This window comes from Bos indicus, chromosome 11 (genome assembly GCF_029378745.1).
Source record: "Bos indicus isolate NIAB-ARS_2022 breed Sahiwal x Tharparkar chromosome 11, NIAB-ARS_B.indTharparkar_mat_pri_1.0, whole genome shotgun sequence".
Lineage (NCBI taxonomy): Eukaryota > Metazoa > Chordata > Mammalia > Artiodactyla > Bovidae > Bos > Bos indicus.
This window is the reverse complement of record NC_091770.1, coordinates 40,797,258-40,818,942: the sequence shown is the minus strand read 5'-3', so window position 1 is coordinate 40,818,942 and position 21,685 is coordinate 40,797,258. Positions and strand designations below refer to the sequence as shown.

The following is a 21,685-nucleotide window of genomic DNA, read 5'->3' as shown; positions in this document are numbered from 1 at the left end:
TCCGACTCTTAGCGACCCCATTGACTGCAGCCCACCAGGCTCCTCCGTCCATGGGATTTTCCAGGCTAGTATATGCCAAATTTGAGGTCCTAATCACATGGTCTGTTATAAAACCCCTTCTGGGTCTTCCTAGTTCTTTTCTTCTGCTTATAATAAATGGTATAGACTTTCATCTCAAATATTCCTGCAAACTGACAAAGAGACAGAAGGCATAACCTTTCTGAATTTTATAAGGTTTTTAGCAAATTGAGTTGCACAGGATAGTTTAACGGCACTAAGTTATATCTTAAAATTTTAGTTTAGTATTTAGTCTTAATTTTAAGTTTTTAAAATTTTATTTTGCCTTAGCCATAAGCCCTGTAGCTATGCAGTACATTCACAGGTCCGTATCAGCTGTCATTTCCTGTATGTTTCACATTTCAGATACTTTTTAAATGTTTGGGATATTAAGCCATCTATTTCATTTGCTTTATCAATCTATGAGCCAAAAAAGTAGAAAAGGGAGTGGGCCAGATTAAAAATGACAGAAACTTACCTTGTCCTCCTGATTTATCAAAGGTCTTGAAGACAAGCACAACAGTGTGACTTGAAATACAGTCATTATAATTCCAAAAGTCTGAGATCAACACTCAGGAAACCAGAAGCCCACACTGAATTTTAGTCAGTGCCTATCAACTAGTTAACATAAAACTGCTGCAGCAAAAATGAAATCTAAGAAGAGTTTAACACTAAAACTAAAATATCCCCAGAGTTGCTGCAATCACCTTATACAACAGGATTTGCCATAAACTTCAGGAAAGCTTAATAGAAGGAAAGCTTTGTTGAATTAGTGATTTGGCAAACTGATCATTTCATGAATTGCTCAATAGAGAAAGTGGATTTTGGTGAACTGACTTTCAGAGAGGTTATTTTTGGAGAAATAACAACTCAAGGAATAGGTGCTTTAAAAAGTTATTTTTTTGGTTAATTGACCTGCTTCTGATCACCAGAATATAAGCCATGGAAACCTTTCAGCTGATTTCAAGACTCAAATTCTAGCCTCTTTACATACTCTTTCCAATTAACCACATAACCATTGGCGAAAAAGTAGAAAGATTTTTGAAGTTCTCAAAACCCAGAGAAGAGAAATGTGCACTGAAAGTTTTAGATCACTGAAGAAGTTCCCTTTTAAAATGTATTAAAATAAGTATAGTGAATAAAATCTCATACTTGAGTTCAATGCAAATCATGTACAATTCGTTCCAACAGAAGAGTGAGATCCAGTGATTTTGACTAGTGAGAAAGAGCTCCCCTTGATACCAAGAACTTTAATTTGAGCAAGACTTGAACATTTATATTCATATCATGTGGATCTGTCTGGCCAAAGTTAATTTGAGCATGTCACTTTATTCCCTGCACAGAATATCTAAAGCTTTAAGGCATATTCAGGGAGCCTTTTTTTTTTTTTCTTGAAACACAAACACTTACGCAACGCTCTCATTAACTGGAACTTTCGCATCTCCACTGAAGTGAAAACAGGACCTAAAGTTCTGTCCTACCTAGTGTATGTCAAATAACACAGATTAGAGAGGGTGCATTTGACAAAGGCATTTTACTCAGGCATTTGAAGGAAAGAGTTAGACGAGTCACAAACCTGCATAGCCATGAAATAAAAATAACTGCAGTGATGTTTAAAAGATATCCTAAAATGAAAAAAATTTTAAATATTCAATAAAGGCAAAATTTTGCCTATTAGTCATCCGACTTTATCCCAGTTTGTCACCACCATTGAAAAGCTGTGTCTCTACAACTTTAAAGCTAAAACCATTCCCAAGTCATCTGGAGCCACAAATGGACTTAGGAGCATGCTCTACGGTATGAGTGAGAAACAATTATTTGCTAGCATCCTCAGGTTGGAATAGTCTAGCCAATTCTGCCCACAGAAATATAATGTGAGTCATATATCTGTATCAGTTGAAAATTTCTAGGAGATACATTTTTAAAAGTGAAAAGCAGGCGAAATTATTTTAAAAATACATTTTCTTTAACCCCAAGTGTATCCAAAATATTAGCATTTCAACATGTGATCAATACAAAATATTATTGAGATTTCACAATCTTTTGGTAATAAATCTTCAAAACTGGTGTCTATTTTATTCTTACCACACAACTCAATTTAGACTAACCACATTTCAAGCACCCCATGGCCACATGTGGCTGGAAGTTACTGTATCGGATGGCACAGGTCTTATTCGAACCACAGTCAAAGATTTCTAACCTACAGTCTTATTTGAAAAGGGAAGATATTTGAAGGTATTGAAATTGGGTGATTCTGTCTGGATTGGACCGGCCAACAATTTATCGCCAATTTTGAACATTAGACATTTTGAGAATACAGACCAAAAGAACACCATTACAAGAGCTCCTTTGCCAACAAAGGTCCATCTAGTCAAAGCTATGGTTTTCCCAATAGTCATATATGGATGTGAAAGTTGGACTATACAGAAAGCTGAGTGCTGAAGAATTGATGCCTTTGAACTGTGGTGTTGGAAAAGACTCTTAAGAGTCCCTTGGACTGCAAGGAGATACAACCAGTCAATCCCAAAGGAAATCAGTCCTGAATATTCATTGGAAGGACTGATGCTGAAGCTGAAACTCCAATCCTTTGGCCACCTTCTCTGCACCCCACCTCCAGTATCTACTACAGTTCCCTCCATTGGATTATCAAGAGCAGCTGTTATTTTTTAGAAAAAAAAATATACATTTTTTAAAATTTACTTATTTGGCTTCACTGGGTCTTCATTGTGGCATGCAAACTCTTAGCTGCCGCATGTAGGATCCAGTTTCCTGACCAGGGATCAAACCCGGGCCCCTTGCATTGAGAGTACAGAGTCTTAGCCACTGGACCACCAGGGAAGTCCCAAGAGCAGCCATTCTTAAATGTAGTTTTCCCTTTATTTTGACACACAAGGTAAAAGTGCCTCTATTCTGAGCCTTTGAGTGGGGGTGCTCCATCTCCTTGTAATGCCCTTTGAATAGTGCTCCCTACATCCCTACACCTCCAATACCTGGCTGACCCCTGACTACTGTCCAGAGTCAACTTTGCTTTCATTTACTCTTAAAACCTCTAGGCCACCCCAAAGACCATCCAAGACTACCCCCAAAACCCAGACCCAATGTTCTTTCTCCCTGTTCCCATCGCAAACACTGAGGGCTCTCATGCCATAGTATTTCCATCGTGGCCCTTCCCCTCAGTATCATCACATCTGTTGATTGTCCCTATCGTGTCCTCAACTAGACAGTGAGCTCCTAAAAAGTATCTCATCCACCTTTGCATTTGCAGTGCCTAAAACATAGCAGGTACTCAATAAACGCTCATAAAGATGAAATGCTAAACAGTATAGAGAAAGTATAAAGTTCATGTATTCAAATAATAAATTATTTAATAAAAGTGTATGTCTAACATATTTTATAGCAAAAAGGAAGCCAAAATTTAACAAATAGTTATCTTCCAAGTTCCAGGTATTGTGCTAGATGTTGAAGTTACAGAGGTAAATGAAACTCCAGACTCTCAGAGGTGGCAGGTAAGCAGTGGTTAAGATGAGCGTTTCTCACAGGAATGTGAGTACCAACCACCTGGGGAAGTTGTTTTAAAACAAGCAGACTCTGATTGAGGAGGTCGGGGTAGGGCTTGAGATTTTGCATTTCTAACAAATTCTGCTGGATTCCACTTTAAGTAGGGAAGGACTATGGCCTAGAAGTGAGCAGAGCTGAAGCTCAGCTCTGATTTTGCTGTATGGGAAGGAGTCATTCCTCTTAATACTGCCATCTGTCTGCTCAATTAGTAAACTGCTTGAGAAAGGACAGTAGATGATTTCTAGGTTATCTAAAAACTCTGTAGTCCACAAGATTTTTTTTTTTTTTTTTTGTCAGCCTGCAGAAGTAGACAGGGACTAGAGCAGTGACTCAGTTGTCTGCTCCTTAGGATCAGATCAGATCAGATCAGACGCTCAGTCGTGTCCGACTCTTTGCCACCCCATGAATCGCAGCACGCCAGGCCTCCTTGTCCATCACCAACTCCCAGAGTTCACTCAGACTCATGTCCATCGAGTCAGTGATGCCATCCAGCCATCTCATCCTCTGTTGTCCCCTTCTCCTCCTGCCCCCAATCCCTCCCAGCATCAGGGTCTTTTCCAATGAGTCAACTCTTCGCATGAGGTGGCCAAAGTACTGGAGTTTCAGCTTCCGCATCATTCCTTCCAAATAAATCCCAGGGCTGATCTCCTTTCGGATGGACTGGTTGGATCTCCTTGCAGTCCAAGGGACTCTCAAGAGTCTTCTCCAACACCACAGTTCAAAAGCATCAATTCTTCGGCGCTCAGCCTTCTTCACAGTCCAACTCTCACATCCATACATGACCACAGGAAAAACCATAGCCTTGACTAGACGAACATTTGTTGGCAAAGTAATGTCTCTGCTTTTGAATATGCTATCTAGGTTGGTCATAACTTTCCTTCCAAGGAGTAAGTGTCTTTTAATTTCATGGATGCAATCACCATCTGCAGTGATTTTGGAGCCCCCCAAAAATAAAGTCTGACACTGTTTCCACTGTTTCCCCATCTATTTCCCATGAAGTGGTGGGACCGGATGCCATGATCTTCGTTTTCTGAATGTTGAGCTTTAAGCCAACTTTTTCACTCTCCTCTTTCACTTTCATCAACAGGCTTTTGAGTTCCTCTTCACTTTCTACCATAAGGGTGGTGTCACCTGCATATCCGAGGTTATTGATATTTCTCCTGGCAATCTTGATTCCAGCTTGTGCTTCTTCCAGTCCAGCGTTTCTCATGATGTACTCTGTATATAAGTTAAATAAACAGGGTGACAATATACAGCCTTGATGTACTCCTTTTCCTATTTGGAACCAGTCTGTTGTTCCATGTCCAGTTCTAACTATTGCTTCCTGACCTGCATACAAATTTCTCAAGAGGCAGATCAGGTGGTCTGGTATTCCCATCTCTTTCAGAATTTTCCACAGTTTATTGTGATCCACACAGTCAAAGGCTTTAGCATAGTCATTAAAGCAGAAATAGATGTTTTTCTGGAACTCTTTTGCTTTTTCCATGATACAGTGGATGTTGGCAATTTGATCTCTGGTTCCTCTGCCTTTTCTAAAACCAGCTTGAACATCAGGAAGTTCACAGTTCACATACTGCTGAAGCCTGGCTTGAAGAATTTTTAGCATTACTTTACTAGCATGTGAGATGAGTGCAATTGTGCGGTAGTTTGAGCATTCTTTGGCATTGCCTTTCTTTGGGATTGGAATGAAAACTGACCTTTTCCAGTCCTGTGGCCACTGCTGAGTTTTCCAAATTTGCTGGCATATTGAGTGCAGCACTTTCACAGCATCATCTTTCAGGATTTGGAATAGCTCAACTGGAATTCTATCACCTCCACTAGCTTTGTTTGTAGTGATGCTTTCTAAGGCCCACTTGACTTCACATTCCAGGATGTCTGGCTCTAGGTCAGTGATCACACCATCGTGATTATCTGGGTCATGAAGATCTTTTTTGTACATTTCTTCTGTGTATTCTTGCCATCTCTTCTTAATATCTTCTGCTTCTGTTAGGTCTATACCATTTCTGTCCTTTATCGAGCTCATCTTTGCATGAAATGTTCCTTTGGTATCTCTGATTTTCTTGAAGAGATCCCTAGTCTTTCCCCTTCTGTTGTTTTCCTCTATTTCTTTGCATTGATCGCTAAAGAAGGCTTTCTTATCTCTTCTTGCTATTCCTTGGAACTCTGCACCTGGAGCTAATTTCAGAACGCTGATACCCAAAGCACAGCCCAAAACTATTACCTCAAAATTGCTGCAGGCAGGGCCCAGGCATTTGTATTTTTCATCTCCTAGGACTGAGAACTCCTAAAGGATGATACTTGTATGTGTTGCCTATCAGCTCAACTGATTGGTGTTAATGAGGTCTGAGACAAGCAAAGGATGGGCCCCTGCCAGAAGCATTTATTCTCTTCTGTTGGCAGTACTATGATGCCATTCTTGGTCCAAAAGGCCAGATGAAAGTCACTGTGAAATACAATTTCCAACATTAAAACAACAGCATAAAACATGAGCCCTGTTATGTATAATTGTGTACAGAAGAAAACTCTGCTGATATCTTAAGGAATCCTCACACCCAGCTTTTTGCAGTCACCCCCTTGACTTAAAAGATCAAATGAAAACAGGGATTTTTTTTTTCCCAATGAAAAATAGAAGAACCAACATCCAAGAAACCACTGGACATTTTGCTTTGCAGATGCAGTCATATCCTAAGTCCTTTTTCATTTAGTTTCTAAGTTTGAAAAATTTTAATTGAAAAGCCCAAACACTTCTTAACTGTACTTCAGTTTTCAAAAAGGAAAAGATGCTTTGTAATCTTCACCCTGTCTTTTTGGGCTAGGTTAAGAAGAGAGGGAAACATTTCAAACTTCTAGTCTGTACTTTTAACGTATCCTAGTTTCAAACCTTTCAGTGACTTTACTTTTTTTTTTAATTTGCTTGCTTGAAGTAAGAAAGAATTAGGTCCTTTTATCATTCAACTCAAGTCATGAATTTTTTGCAGCACAGCAGCGGCTTTTGTCACTAAAATACTGACCTTTTTTTCCCCAGTTCACTTTTGTCAAAATGTGTCCCTCATACTTCAAAAAAAAAATTATTTATGTTTAACAAATGTCAACAAATAGCTAAAGAGTACATACAATAACCCAAACATTTTAGGATTTGAGAGGCAAAAATATACGATGTCTTGTTATTTTTAAAGGCCCAAGAACCTGCCTGAGAAGATCAGACTTACATTCTATGAAAAGATAGCTAAAATTATGAACAAAAATAATAAAAGCTAAAACAATAGCTTTAAAGAGTTCAGAGAAGAGAGATTCCTCACTTCCAGCTGGGACAGGCTAATAGTAGGCTTAGGATGCTGCCGCTGCTACTGCCGCCGCCACTGTTAAGTAGCTTCAGTTGTGTCGGACTCTGTGCGACCCCATAGAAGGCACCCCACCAGGCTCCCCCATCCCTGGGATTCTCCAGTCAAGAACAGTGGAGTAGGTTGCTATTTCCTTCTCCAATGCATGAAAGTGAAAAGTGAAAGTGAAGTTGCTCAGTCTTGTCCGACTCTTATCGACCCCAAGGACTGCAGCCCACCAGGCTCCTCCATCCATGGGATTTTCCAGGCAAAGGTACTGGAGTGGGGTGCCATTACCTTCTCCTTGAAGGATGGGCTGGGATTAGATCATTAGTCCAGAACAGAAACGCTATGACCAAGAACATAAAGAAAGGAAAGCAGAAGATGGGCCCTCCAATAGTAGTAAGACAAGTAAGGAAAGTAATGCAACAAGAGTGCTTGGCTTGGGTTAGGCATCAAGTTTCACATCATCCAGGTTTAGATCGCAAGGACTGAGGACATGTTGCTGTGCTCAGTTGCTTAGTCCTCTTGGACTCTTTGTGACCCAATGGACTGTAGCCCGCCAGGCTCCTCTGTCCATGGGATTTCCCAGGCAAGGATACTAGAGTGGGTTGCCATTTCCTTCTCCAGGGGATCTTCCTGACCCAGGGATCGAACTGGCATCTCCTGCATTGGCAGGCGGTTTCTTTACCACTGTGCCACCTGGGAAGCCCAAGAACTATGGACAAAGACAAAACACAGGTAAAATGGGTTAGTCCTAAATATCAACCCATTCCAGTATTCTTGCCTGGAGAATTCCATAGGCAGAGAAGTCTGGGCAGGCTACAACCCATGGAGTCACAAAGAGTCCTACACAGCTGAGTAACTAACACTTTCACTTTCACTTTCTCCTGCTCTCCAGGGATGGGGTACAGTTGATAAACATTAACTGATGTAAGTATAAGATTTGACAAAGATAAGTTAATACAGGGCCAAAATGGAAGTACTTGAAGGCTAGACAGGATTTTTCACTTCAAATTTTCCTGTAGATGACAGGAAATCGATGAAGGTTTTTGCTTACTTGCTTGTCTAAGAAACACAACAGAAGTCATGTTTGCAGCAAAACAAATTTTGAAGTCATACCCATAGCACAGATTGGGTGGTATAGAACTTGCGGTGGAAAAAACCAACCAGTAGAGTGATACAGAGAAATCAATCTGAATCATAGCAATAGAGAGGAAGAAAGAGGAAAGTGTCAGGGAAATTATGGAGGAATAATCAAAAGTAGAATTTAGGGATTGGAGAAGGAAATGGCAACCCACTCCAGTATTCTTGCCTGGAAAATCCCATGGACAGAGGAGCCTGGCGGGCTACAGTCCATGGGGTCACAAAGAGTTGGACATGACTGAGCACAACACAGAATTTAGGGATAGATTAAATCTAAGAGGTACCCTTTGGAGCCCCATACATAAACCTCTGGCACTCACTTTACACTGAACCCTGCTTGCTCTGAGTACTTATGAATGCTTCTTCAGGTCTTCAACCTGGATGGAGAAATATATTTAGCCCACATGCAGGATAAGCCAGAAGTACCAGACAGAATACCCTCAGAAGCTGTCTGAACCAATAAAGACAGGGATTTGAAGGCTAAAGCTGCGGATTTAGAATAATTCACTGCTCTATTAGATGATGGTGAGTTCTACACTATCCCTTAGAATTACCCTCAATGGGATTAAACTGCAATTTCCCAGTGGCAACTCGCTTAATAATACACCATTTCTTGTCTTTTTTAAATTCCTTATCTCCTTTCCCTACTCCCCGACAGCATTTCTTGGTATCACTCCCACATAAACTTGTTGTCTGGGATCCTGGCCTTGGCATCTGCTTCTGGAAGAACCTAAATTAACAGTTAGAAAGAAGAGCAGAATTGAAAATAAGGCAGAATAATCTCCCACCCGAAAAGATGTCCACATCATGATCCTCGGAATCTGTGAATGTGATACCTTCTGTGGCAAAAGAGACTTTTTGTAAAATGTCATTAAGGTTAATTAAAGGCCGTGAGACTGGGGAGATGATCCAGGTGTGCCAATCAAATCACACTGCTCCTACAAAGCAGAGAACTGTGCCCAAGTGAATAGAGGGGGATGTGACCATGGAGGAATGGTCAGAAAGATACAACATTTCTGACTTTGAAGATGGAGGAAGTGGGTCACGATCCAAGGAATGTCAGTGGCCTTTAGAAGCTGGAAAAGGCCAAAGAATGGATTTTCCCCCAGAATCCTTAGTAAGGAATGCAATCCTGCTGAGACCTTGATTTTAGCCCAGTGTCACCTCTGTCAGAGTTCTGACCTACAGAACTAGAAAAATGATAAATTTGTGTTACCTTAAACCATGACGTTTGTAGTAATTTTTTAATAATAGCAATAGAAAACTAATACGTTATTCTTAGGTTAGACTACAAAAAATTGAGGCAGTCATAAAAAGCAAAATGAAACAGAAGACAAGATTTTCAGGAAATGTTGGTCTAAATGCTCAGTGTTGAGTGCTCTGTGTGTGTGTCCTGATTTTGTGATATTCTTAGAGATCCACAGAGCCTCTTGTATGTATACATCATTCTTCAACTAATTATGAGCATGAGACGGGAAGGATGTGTGATATTCGTTCTGTTTTATTTTTTAGCCCGGGAGTTAATCAGTTAAATGATATGCAATACACACAGAAGATAAAATTTTCAAAGTGTATTGGTTTAGAGGTGACTATGGCAATTGTTAATAACATGCCATTGTCAAACTCACTCTTTCCAGTGCTCAGTTTCACCTGTGCTATATTTAGAAAGGTTCATTCAGAAAAGATGGCTCTGCAACAAATGCGTTGTATGAGAATATTCTTTGAATCTAAAATTTTCGTTGAGTTGTGGCAACACACATAAGGGCTTGATACAGAATTCTGACACATTAATTCAGAGCAAGCTTAAGTAACTTCCAATTGTTGGAAATATATACTCCTAGACACATGGTTTATTGGAGCATATGGTTTTTTCTTACAGACCCTACACCTTTGGTATATTATATTCTGAATGCTTTATTATATTGCAATCCTACAGTCTCATTGAGTTACTCCATCTTTATCAATTCATTTTTTTCCCTATTCTGTCCTGCAGTCTTTGCAGCCACACTCAGTCCTCAACCCTCCCCACATAACACGCACAACAGTGACACAACAGAATATTTAAAACTCTATAAGCCACTAGTGAGCTGGATTTGGCAAGAGGGTTGGGTCTGCTGCCCCTATACAAAGAGTTCTGGGGAAATACCCACACCTCTACCTAACCTTCATATGGAACCTACCTATCTTTCCAACTCATCTTCTTCCTGCCTTCTGGCTTATATGCTAGAACTATTGGAGCCAAGTCGTAACAACGCTGGGACTTCAGCCTTGCAGGGAAGAACTGTAAACCTCTTACCCCAAGAGATTGCTTCCACTAGCTTTTCTGACTGGCACAGAACTCTGTGATATACACACCTGGAAGCTGCTGCCTCTTTAAAACCCTGCCTTCACTTGACACAGATTCCACAGATTTGGGCTAGCCTCATTCCATGGCCTTGGCTGTTCACATGCTGTTTCCTCTAAGGTGGGCTGGAGATCCTTTCGGCTGCCCCACCTTGTTTTCCACGGCCTCTGATTCTTAGCAGCCCCTGCTGATTGCCCCTCAACTCCTGCTCCAAACACATAGCATACCTCAAAGCCACCTTAATGAAATCATTTTTTAAAACAAATTATCTGCAGATTGTCATCTAATACAGCCAAATGTTTTCCTTTTATTTGTCCCTTTCTCACAATATACCATTCATAATCAAATCAGCTCTTGCCAAACAAATTTTACATATGTCATTTCATATGTACACATTACAAGTTTAAAGCCATTTTATACATTATAGATTCAGTTCAATCTCTTAAGTGGCAGGACAGGACAATAAATGTCACTGTGCTCTCTGGTGGACTGTGTAGTCTGGTGTTGCAAAGAAAGACCTTCTCACAGCACATCCTCTGATTCTGCAGATATGACCCCAGATGCACATCCCTCTGGCTGGGGGTGGTGGGGGCGTGGACAAAAAATAACTTCCCCTAAATACCAAGATAATTTGTAGAAAGGCTATACGGTTACAAAAGCATTTTGCCAGAGCTTAAGGAAATGAAACAAGAACAAGTGCAAAAGACACTGAATTTCAAGTAAGAATGGGCTCAAACACTTTAAATCCAAAAATAATCTGTGTACCCTAGAGCTTGGGGACCGTCTGCCTTGGCGGACCACAATCCTGGAGCCATGTGTCCCCAGACAACTAAAACGAAGATAATTCAAGAGGATTTACCTGTGGGTACAGGCTTTTAATGCTGACAAACGTAGCTGGTTTGGAAGGCAGGTGCCTTTCACAGCTTTTATTTGCTGTGGAGTTTTTAATGTACGTAATGCTGTTTTAATTTTGTTTCTAAGATCCTATTTTCTTAGACTTGGTCCTATGAACTGAGGATTTGCCAGTCATAGTGCCTTTCAAGAACAACATCCTGAAACATTTTTCTTTAAAATTATCTACTACAACTTTCTCACTGTCGTCTTCCTCTTTGGCCTCCAACAATCTTGCCTCTCACTTTAACCTTTCAATCAACACAACCCACCCAACATCATCAGTGATCTCTTTGCCAGATTAAGTGGCCTTTCATTCTGGCAATCAGTTCTTTGTTTCTGAACCTCTCCGGCCTTCCTGACACTCTTCTTAGCAGCAATTTTAGAAATATAAAAATGTCCTAATTCTCCTATATTTTCCTGTGGTATACTTCTTGAGTTTGATTATTTTTTTTGCATTCATTTTAATAAAGGCTTACCAATTAATCAACTTAAAAACCTCTACTGGAAATTACTGCTCTTTCTGTGACCTAGCTGATAGAATAGACTGAGTTTTGAATAAAGTTCCATAGGAAGAAAACAATCTATACAACTCCTGATCTATTGTATGATTGGGAGTATACATTTTGCAAATATTTAAAGCAGGTTTCCCAGCATTATTGACATGTTGACTAGCAAACGGTGAGAGTAATCACTGATGACACCCATTACACCAGGATTCCAACTACCTTTGAATGTTCTTCAAGTTTCAGGAAGGCCAAGAAAGAAGAAATAGGCCAGGGACTTAATAATACAGTATAAAGACTGATTTCTAACATATATTGATCACAAATGTGTGCCTCCCTGGGGCCCAAGATTCACACTTCCTGAAAGGCAACGTCTAGGCTTAGGCACTGACTACAAAGAGCTATCTATTCCTAGCCAGCAATTTACACAAACCATCATTAACATTCTAAATATCATTAAGTTTGACAGTCATTCAAATGCACACAGAAGAATAAGAGGATCAGCTATGAATGAAAAGGATGTCAATGTTAAATCCTTAATGCTTATATGTATTTCTCCCATTGGAGATGGTGTTCCTAATTGAATACTTTTATGCATCTTCAGATAAGATTTTGCATCCCAAAGTCATATGTAGTTATAATACTGAGCTTTCTTTTCTCTACAAAAGAGTTTATTTAACCTCTTTAGTTACCAAATTTTAAGGCCATGATGAATACTGATTAACCTTGGGAACCAAAGAGTAAACATAAAAACAACTTCTTACTCTTAAGTTCAGGTTTAACAACGTGCTAATAGCCCATAATGAAGAGAGCAGCCATCAGTTAATCAACCCATTAAGCTGGGATCAGAAGTGTCAACTCAAGTACAGTTTACTAATTTACTGACCCTTAATGGGTCAGCAAGATCTATAACCAAAGACTGAGCTTTCTGCTTCTGTTAAAGTCACTTTGGAGGCCAATTCACTTCCTTCCATGATTATGATCTCTGACCTGGTTTGGGGAGGGAGTCCACATAAAATCCATTTATCAGAATGTGCGTGGGTTACTGAGTAATGGAATCTCAAGCTAACTGGTGAGTTAAGTGTCTGGGTAGAAGCTCTTTAGGGATGTATCAACTTTTTTTTTTTTTTTTTTTCCCTGAAGTTCACACAACCATGAAAATAGACATGTAGGGTCTTCAGTGGGAACTTCTGACACCAGAAGTTCTGGGTTTCTGAGTTAGTTAAGGCTTGACACCTATTTTCATTCCTATTCTGCTCTGTGACTAAATCTTAGTTTTTGAAATGTCAATGGATCAAAAGGAACTGAGGAGACAGTTGGCAAGATGTAGGGCTATGCCTGCCAAATAATAAAGTAAGTTTTGCTTTATTAAAGATGCAGTAGGTTATATAGAAAGTTGCTTTGGTAATTAATAAGCAAAAATAGATATAATTTAGTTGAATCTAATAAGTGAGACAGTTACCTTGTGTTTGCTACTTTTAAGGGGAAGGAGAGAAAAAGAGAAGTATACCTTATTCCAGATGGGCCTCTGAGAGGGTATAACCAAAATTATGAAACAAATATTCATTCACCTGAATCATATTTGTATAGAAAAGATAAAATTGCCACAATAACACAAGTTTTTGTGCGTTTTTTTTTAACAGCATAATTTTCTTTCTCAGGTGATAAAGCAGTTCACTGAACTACAAATTACAATGTCCATTAGCAACCTGTTAGCCATGTGATATCTGAGATTCAGACATATGCAAGACTTGGTTCCGTTGCCCTGGTCCCCAGCCAAGCCTGTGGCAAAGTTACTTAAATACCACCAACTCTAGTCTTGCTCTGACAGGCCTGGCTGTGATTTCCCCCCAAATAGGACACAGACTAAGATATATTAACTGAGGTTCTGGAAAACAGAAGAGGAAAAAAGGGCACACTACTAAATATGCACTAAACATTAAAAAAGAAAAAAGTTTTATGGAAGGAAAAATTGAGATTAATTTGAGACGTAGGATTTGTTTTTTCTCTCTACAAAGGAAATAAGTCATTTTCATGCCAATGATGCTCGAAGGATTCCTGCAAAGGAAACCATCTTCGCTAGGAAAATAGACTCCCTGTGTTGTGGGTGACATTGCCCTCTACTTCTTCCCCTATTTGTTGCCTTTGTTTTCCTCCCCTGTCATTAGCCAACCGCCTGGTATCACCGTGCCAAGCTCAGCACAAAGGCAGCTAAAAGCCTCTGTAGGAACAACAGTTTCTTCCTACGGGAAAAAAGCGAACCCCGGGGCCAAAAAGATGAGGAAAGGTTCAGCCTTTGGGAAAGCTCTCACAGACTTCGGGGGCTCTGGCAAGGTCAACCTTTGGAGGCGACCCCCGGGGCGCAGGTGCTCAACCTTAGGGCCAGCCTGAGGGATGCAAGGACGGGAGCAGGAAAGGAGGGGGAGCAGGAGAGAGGGAGCGAGTCCTCGTCAGAGGCCGCTGGACCAGAGGCGGGAAGGCTGGGGCCGGGCTCCGAGCTGCCACCCCGCCCTCCGCACCGCGCCTGCCGCGGGGTCACGGCCGGGCCCCACCTCCCTGGCTGCGGCGCGCTCCGCCTCGGTCCTCCTCGGTCCGGGAGGCGGCGTGGCTGGGCGAGCGCGCCCCGCGAGGGAGGGCCTGACCCCGGGGGCCACGGACCAGAGGAGGGGGTCCAGCTCTGCACGCGGCTCTGCAGCTCCCTCCCCGACTCTCTCCATCCCTTCCCGGCGGCGGCTGCACCAGCGGCGCCGAGGACCCCAGCCGCCGCGTCGCCGAAATCTCCGCGGAGCCCAGCTGCGCCGCGGGCCGGAGGAGGGGGCTGGGGCGGCGGGGGAGGGGCGGGGGGCGGAGGCCGGGGGGGGCGGGGTGGCGGCGGGGGCGGCGCGTGGGGCGGCGGCCTCACTTACCAGGCCGGGGCGCGGGGGCAGCTCGCCGACTCCTCGAGGGCCGCGGCGGCTGGGGGCCGGCGGTCGCGCGGCCCAGGCGCTGCCAAATGTAAACAATCCGCCATGATTTCTTTGTTTAGCTAATTGAACCTGCCGCCGTCGCTAGTCCCGGGCGCTCGCTCCTCTCCCCGGCCCCCCTCGCTCGCGCGCGCTTTCATTTATTTGTCTTCCCCCACCCCGCTCCTCCGTCTTCCCCTCTTGTCTTTGGCCTCAGTAGCGGCTTCTCATGGAAGTCGAGGCAGTGGAGTGGTTGGTGCGGGGAGTGCGGTGGTGGTTTTTAGAAATACAGGTAAAAACATACCCAAATCTCAAGCTGAGGTGCAGTTACTCAAAGAGGAGGAGGGTGTTTCCCTCCCTCCTTTCCTCCCGCCTTTCCCGCCACCGCCCCCCCCCCCCATTTATTAGACTAGCCTCCGTGGAAGGTGCCAGATAAATGGGGTGCAATTTCCAGTCACCTTTCCTTGCCACCTAACTCTCTAGTACCCAAGTTCTCAGGCGGATTTTGGACTCTGCCAAAGCACCAGGTTCTTCACTTACTTTGAGAACCCCAACTCTTAAGTGATGTCCGGCTGCCTAAGGGCGCGCGGAATAGTCCCCGCCACGCCAGGGCGGAATAAACAGAGTAAAGCCCGCTCCTCGGGACGGGTGGTCGGTTGGCGTCAACTCCACACCTTTAAGAAAACGCCGGGTTTTACACACTCACCCACGCCCGTGCACACACCATCCAAACTAGCGCCAACACAGTGGAAAGGTACAAGGACGGGATGTTTCTGCCTTACGTTGGCATAAATTATAGGTACTTTTCCTTCCACAACTCTTTAGGGAGGGGGTAGACTGAGCATATATACTGAGTTTAAAACTTCGAGGAGATGGGTCCTGGTGGAAAGGAAGGCTTAGCAACTATGTATGTGACCTTCTGTGGGTGGAGATGCATTTGAACACCAGCTTTCACTACAGTTAATACAGGCATTTTTTAAGTCCTAGGTATGTTTATGATGAGAATCGGGGTAATCCGTGGCAAGAAAATTATAGGGTTATGGTCTCATTTATTTAAAAAAAGGACTTCGGTGTCACTCCTATTTATAACCACTGTGTTGACTGTATACCAATGATTAAATATTTTAATTCGTAAGGAGGATTGAAAGTCATCTACATCTTGCAGTGAAACGGTGCCTCTTAAATTATCAGAATTAATCTCATTAAAAGAAGTTATTGCCTTACCTGCTTAATTCTTGTTGGGAAGGCACTGTTAAATAGAGTAATGTCATCCTTAAAAGTTTGAACCAACCATTTACAGGTCATAGAATATATTGGTTTTAAGTGTAGAGGGGCCATCTGCTCCGATCAAGAGAACTGAACTAAGAAATATTTACACTGTAGGCCAGGCACTGTGGTGGTTTAAACCTCTGGGTCAATTAATAAATAAGTGTTCAAGCATTCTGATTATATAGGAAGAGAAAGGTATTGCCAAGCAATCAAAATGACCCCCCAGTATACACATAACTTTTGTCTATTCCCTCAGGAAAATTCTGCAGAAGTAATAACTATGCTTTTTCTCCACACCTGTGATGTTTTTCTCTATAGTAAGCTAAGTTTTGCATGTTTTCCCTAATTCTAACTTAAATTTGACCTTATGAAACCCTTCATATTTACCCTCTCCGAACGCTTGTACCTAAATTCTCTTGGCATCAGATATGAAACTTCTGTGGTTCAGAACTATGTGATCAAGGCCTTTGAGTAGGAAATTCCTATACTCAGTGCCTGAAAAAAAATTATTGCATGAAAATTAGACTGAAGGAGCCATAGAGTCACTTTTCAAAGTTAGGTGAAACAAATGTGTTTTGCATTAATTTATTTAAAGATCTGGCCTGCTTGTATGGAATTGCAGATCCATATTTTTCTAATATGGTTGAATTTTGCATATTTGCACCACATTCACTGCATGTGTCACTTATCATGAACTGAGATTTGTTTGGGAAGTTGGAGGGAGACGGGCAAATGGAGCTGCTCTTGAGCTTATTCCAGTTTCTGGCATCTCTCCTTAACAAAGTATGTTTGACAGATTCAGTCCTTGTGTATCTCCTTTACTCTTACACTACTTCCACATTCACAACACATCACTTCTGGTGATTCTGGTCACCAAGTGTATATTTTTCCACTTACACCAAGCAGTTCTCCACAGCACAAGCTATTTAGCCTACAGTTTAACTCAGTTGTGGCACTGTCTACTTGGAGATGGTGTTAGATCCCACCAGATGCGGATCATAAATAGTCTGTCCCTAGATTACCTAGACTCTTGAGAGTCCCTTGGAGATCAAACAAGTCAATTCTAAAGGAAATCAGTCCTGAATATTCATTGGAAGGACTGACGCTGAAGCTGAAACTGCAATACTTTGGTTACCTGATGCGAAGAACTGACTCATCAGAAAAGACCCTGATGCTGGGAAAGATTGAAGGCAGGAGGAGAAGGGGATGGCAGAGGATGAGATGGTTGGATGGCATCACCAACTCAATGACCATGAGTTTGAGTAAATTCCAGGAGTTGGTGATGGACAAGGAAGCCTAGCATGCTGCAGTCCATGGGGTTGCAAAGAGTCGGACATGACTGAACGACTGAACTGAACTGAGATTACCTGCAACTCCTCCCTGACTTGGCCACAAATCAGAGGTTCCCGTGACCTCTTTCCCCTTTGGATTTAATTAATTTGCTACAGCAGCTCACAGAACTGAGAGAAACATTACACTTAGTAGTGCAATGGCACCCCACTCCAGTACTCTTGTCTGGCAAATCCCATGGATGGAGGAGCCTGGTGGGCTGCAGTCCATGGGGTCGAGAAAAGTCAGACATGACTGAGCGACTTCATTTTCACTTTTCACTTTCATGCGTTGGAGAGGGAAATGGCAACCCACTCCAGTGTTCTTGCCTGGACAATCCCAGGGACGGGGTAGCCTGGTGGGCTGCCGTCTATGGGATCTCACAGAGTTGGACATGACTGAAGCAACTTAGCAGCAGCAGTAGTTTCTTAAAAGACAGATGAACAGCCGGATGAAGAGATACGTAGGGCGATGTCTGGGAGCATCGAGAGTACAGGAGCTTCTGTCCTGTGGAGCTGGGGTGCATCATCTCCTGGCTTAGATGTGCTTGATAACCTGGAAGTTCTCCAAACCCTGTATTTTGGGGACGTTTATGGAAGCTTTAGTATGTAGCATGATCGATCATTAACTCTATTTTCAGCCTCTTCCCCTTCTCAAGAAAATGAGGGCTGGAGTTGAAAATTTTAAGCTTCTCATCATGGTTTGATGTTTCCAGTGACCAGTCCCCACCCAGTAGTCCATCCAGAGTGCCTCAAGAGAGCAAAAGTTGCTCCTAGGGGTCTTATTTAGGAATTTGCAAGGTCAGGGATGGGTCAAAGGTCAGATATTACAACAAGAGATGTTCCCAGGGCTCTTATCACTTAGGAATTTACAAGCATTTCAAGAGACTTGTGTCAGAAACTATGGGAAGAGACATACACACACATGCACATATATACATATATGAAAAGTGAAAGTGTTAGCCACTCAGTCATGTCCGACTTTGCAACCCCATGGACTGTAGCCTGCCAGGTTCCCCTGTCCATGGAGTGGGACACTGGAGTGGGTTGACATTTCCTCCTCCAGAGGATCTTCCTGACCCAAAGATTGAACCCAGACACAGAGGTCTCCTGTGTCTCCTGGATTCTTTACCACTAGTGCCACCTGGGAAAGCCATATAAGCCTTTAGGCTCTTATGGGCTTAAATATATATATATATATTTTTATGGGCTTATATATAGTTTGCCTAAACTAAGTTATCGCTAGCCCTATGAAAATGACACTGGTGATTACTGACATTCCTATGCTACATGTGTCAAGTAGTCGAGTCCTGAGCATACCATTCTCGGTATTCACAGTTTTGTGACACTTTGCTTTGCACTGTTTTCCCTCACCTCATTTGGCTGTCACTTGAAATACATTACATTCTTATCTATTCCCATCCAAGATAAAGTTGGGCTACTTAGCACCCAATTCTAGACACAAAATAATCATGAATATAGTTTGTATATTGTTTTTTTATTTGATTTCTTTTCCTCAGTTTTAAATCTATTAAACTGTTTCTCCTAAAAATTAGGCATATTATAGTGATATTTTCATGATTCTTCAAGTTATACTGTCTACTTGCAAAATATGTCCATTTGTAAGGAAAAACACAACTCTTCTATTACAGCTCCCAAACCTTCATTAGGTTTTCAGGAAATAACATTTGTTTCAGTCTTGGAAAAGGTTTTGGTTTAAGATTATTTTTCAAATCCAAAGAGAATAAAAATTGGAAAACTCATGCATTCTGTAGTTTGGGAGATGAATATAAGGTTCTAATATACAGCAGAGTTAGGAAAAGATCAAATTCTCCTAACAGTTTTATTTTCCTTTGTTTTCTGGGAATCTGTAAGTACAGCATCCATGGCAAACCCAAAGAGAAGAATTGCAGGGTCTTGACAATGCTTCTCCCTGCACTTGGCGCAGGTATTTGGGAAACAAATTTCCTACTTCTGGCCAGACACTTCTTGGAATGGGTGCAGGATCATCTATGGGCACAGCTGCTGCTATACTTGAGGGGTCCCAGAACCCAGACACAGCTCTTTGAGCAGCCAAATGAGTATCTTCCCAAACCACTACCATCTCATTCACTTTTTTTCAGCCTAAAATATTAAAATTAGCCCAAAGTGTTTTTAAAATTTAATTATACCCTTTGGAATCTGGGCTTTGGAAAACTGTTATTTCTCCATTAAATAAACCAATATCTGGAATACATACATACATAACTGTATATGTTAAAAATATGCTTGGAAAACTCACTTTACTGTAACGTACAGCATAGTAGGAAAAAGAAAGAAATTCACAGTTCACACGTTCCTTTTTTTTTTTAAGATTTTCAGAAAATACCTAGCAAGCTGCTATTTGTCCAGTTATGCATATGCTTGAATACAAAACAAATCTTATCACTCGTATTAGTAGTAACACTATCAGGTAGGGAGAAATGAAAATGATTGCCACTTTTATGTCCTTATACTGTACACTCTTTTAAGATGGGTCTAGTAATGTTCTCTCTTCTATATAGAAGTAATAAATACCATCTTTAAGAGATAGTGATTATAATAATGATGCTCCCTTGCCAAAAGAAAAAATAACAAAGGTATTTTAAGTTGTATTTTTATCATGATAGGGAGATTTCAAATAATTTAGCTAATTTTAACTAATAACTACTGAGAATTAACATTATTATTTAATGCAATCAGTACTCGAATAGAACATAAATCCAAGGACTAAACACTGGGGACAACATAAAAGAGATAAGGCTTAGAGATTTGTAATTCTCAAGGATCGAAAAGGGAGAACCCAAAGGGAATCAAGTGCTGGTTTTCTCAAATAAGGAATTAGATTTCCTTATTTCTTAAAATTACCCTGCAAGCCATGTATTTTATGACATGTATATTCTTATACTATTCCAAAGTCTACAATGTAAGTTATATGCATTTTCTACATTAAGACATTATTTCTAGCTTCTGTTTCTTTCCTTGAACATCAAAATAAATGGTTATTTTGTTTTCATAGATTATTTGAAATCTAAAATATATTTTAAATGTTTATCTATTATAAATATTCTATCAACTTATTCACTCTAATAAAAGCACTTAGCATTGTGGTTGCATTTGAGAAATATATAAGCACCATAAAACTTCACTTAATATGCGCTAGCATTTCTTCAGTAAACAGTGTGAAGTCAAATTCCTATGTAATTTAACAGTTGCTAGTAGCAGCACTCTGTGATACTAGTTGAAAATAGCTACTCTGAAACATGAAGCACAATGCAGAGAAATTATTCTGTAGGTTTGCTCATTTCCCAGGGTTCTGTCCAGATTGAACCAACTGGTGCAGAAGCATGAACTTGAGAAAGAGCAGTATGAGCAAGCTCAGGTGTTGAGCTATTTTAGCTGTTTCTCTCTCCCCTTCCTTCTGTTCTTCCCCTCAGGTCTCTTGAAAACACAAATAAAAGTGACTAGCATTTTAAAATGCCAAATAACATAGAAAGTTATATAAAACAGTAGTCTCCAAAGTAGAATGCAAGAAAAAAATTACTGGAACTCTACCTATGGGCACTTATTTGTTATTACTTTGTATTATTTTCATCTAAAAATAAAAAAATCTGCTCAACCTTTAACAAATGAATGGACACTGGTGCTCAAATATCTGTATGGCCAGTGACTGCCTGTCAAGTATGGTGCACTTGAATTCTGATGAGAGAAATGTGTACACAGACAGACATTATTTCAGTAGACATTGCAGCTATTCTAGCTGATATCCTGGATTCAGCCCTGCTCATTCACTGATTTGGAGAAGGAAAAGATAGGGATGCAGAGGGCTGAGCCACATTCAGGAGGAGCCATGTGTCCTCTGTAGCTACCAACCATCCAGAAGAAGGATTTCTAGACCTCTGGAAGGGTCTTTCATCCTGAGGACTGTGTTGAATGGTTGGGTAGCTGGACCTTCAGGACCATTTTGATTTTCTCATTTTTGTCCATGTACCATTTAAATAGGTTTCCTTTCTTATCTCCCTCCCTCCTTTCTTCTTTTCTTCCTTCTTTCCATTTTTTTTTTTTTTTTTCGAGGCGGGGGACAGGCCAGTATTAGAGTGCTTACTTTAGCTAAATTATATCTGGGGGAAAATGAAACCTGCCTATATAAGTCACATAAGTTAATTCTCTCACACTGTTGTAACACACTTCTATCATGAGTTTTCACACTGAAGCTTCAGTTTTCACACTGAAGCTTCTATAAGAAAAGATGCTAGTAGATTATGAATTTTGTTGGCATTATATTGTTGTTAACTAAATACATTTT

At 41.1% G+C, this 21,685-nt stretch overlaps 1 long non-coding RNA gene across 3 annotated transcripts in view; it reads right to left on the bottom strand.

Moving 5' to 3' along the window:
* LOC139185770 (uncharacterized) overlaps positions 1-14,985 on the bottom strand; it is a 595,360-nt gene extending 580,375 nt beyond the window's left edge. For all 3 annotated transcript variants that reach the window (XR_011569255.1, XR_011569254.1, XR_011569256.1), the window contains exon 1: positions 14,729-14,985. This is a non-coding gene — a long non-coding RNA (uncharacterized lncRNA). The remainder of the gene's footprint in view (positions 1-14,728) is intronic.
* Positions 14,986-21,685: the final 6,700 nt, after the last annotated feature.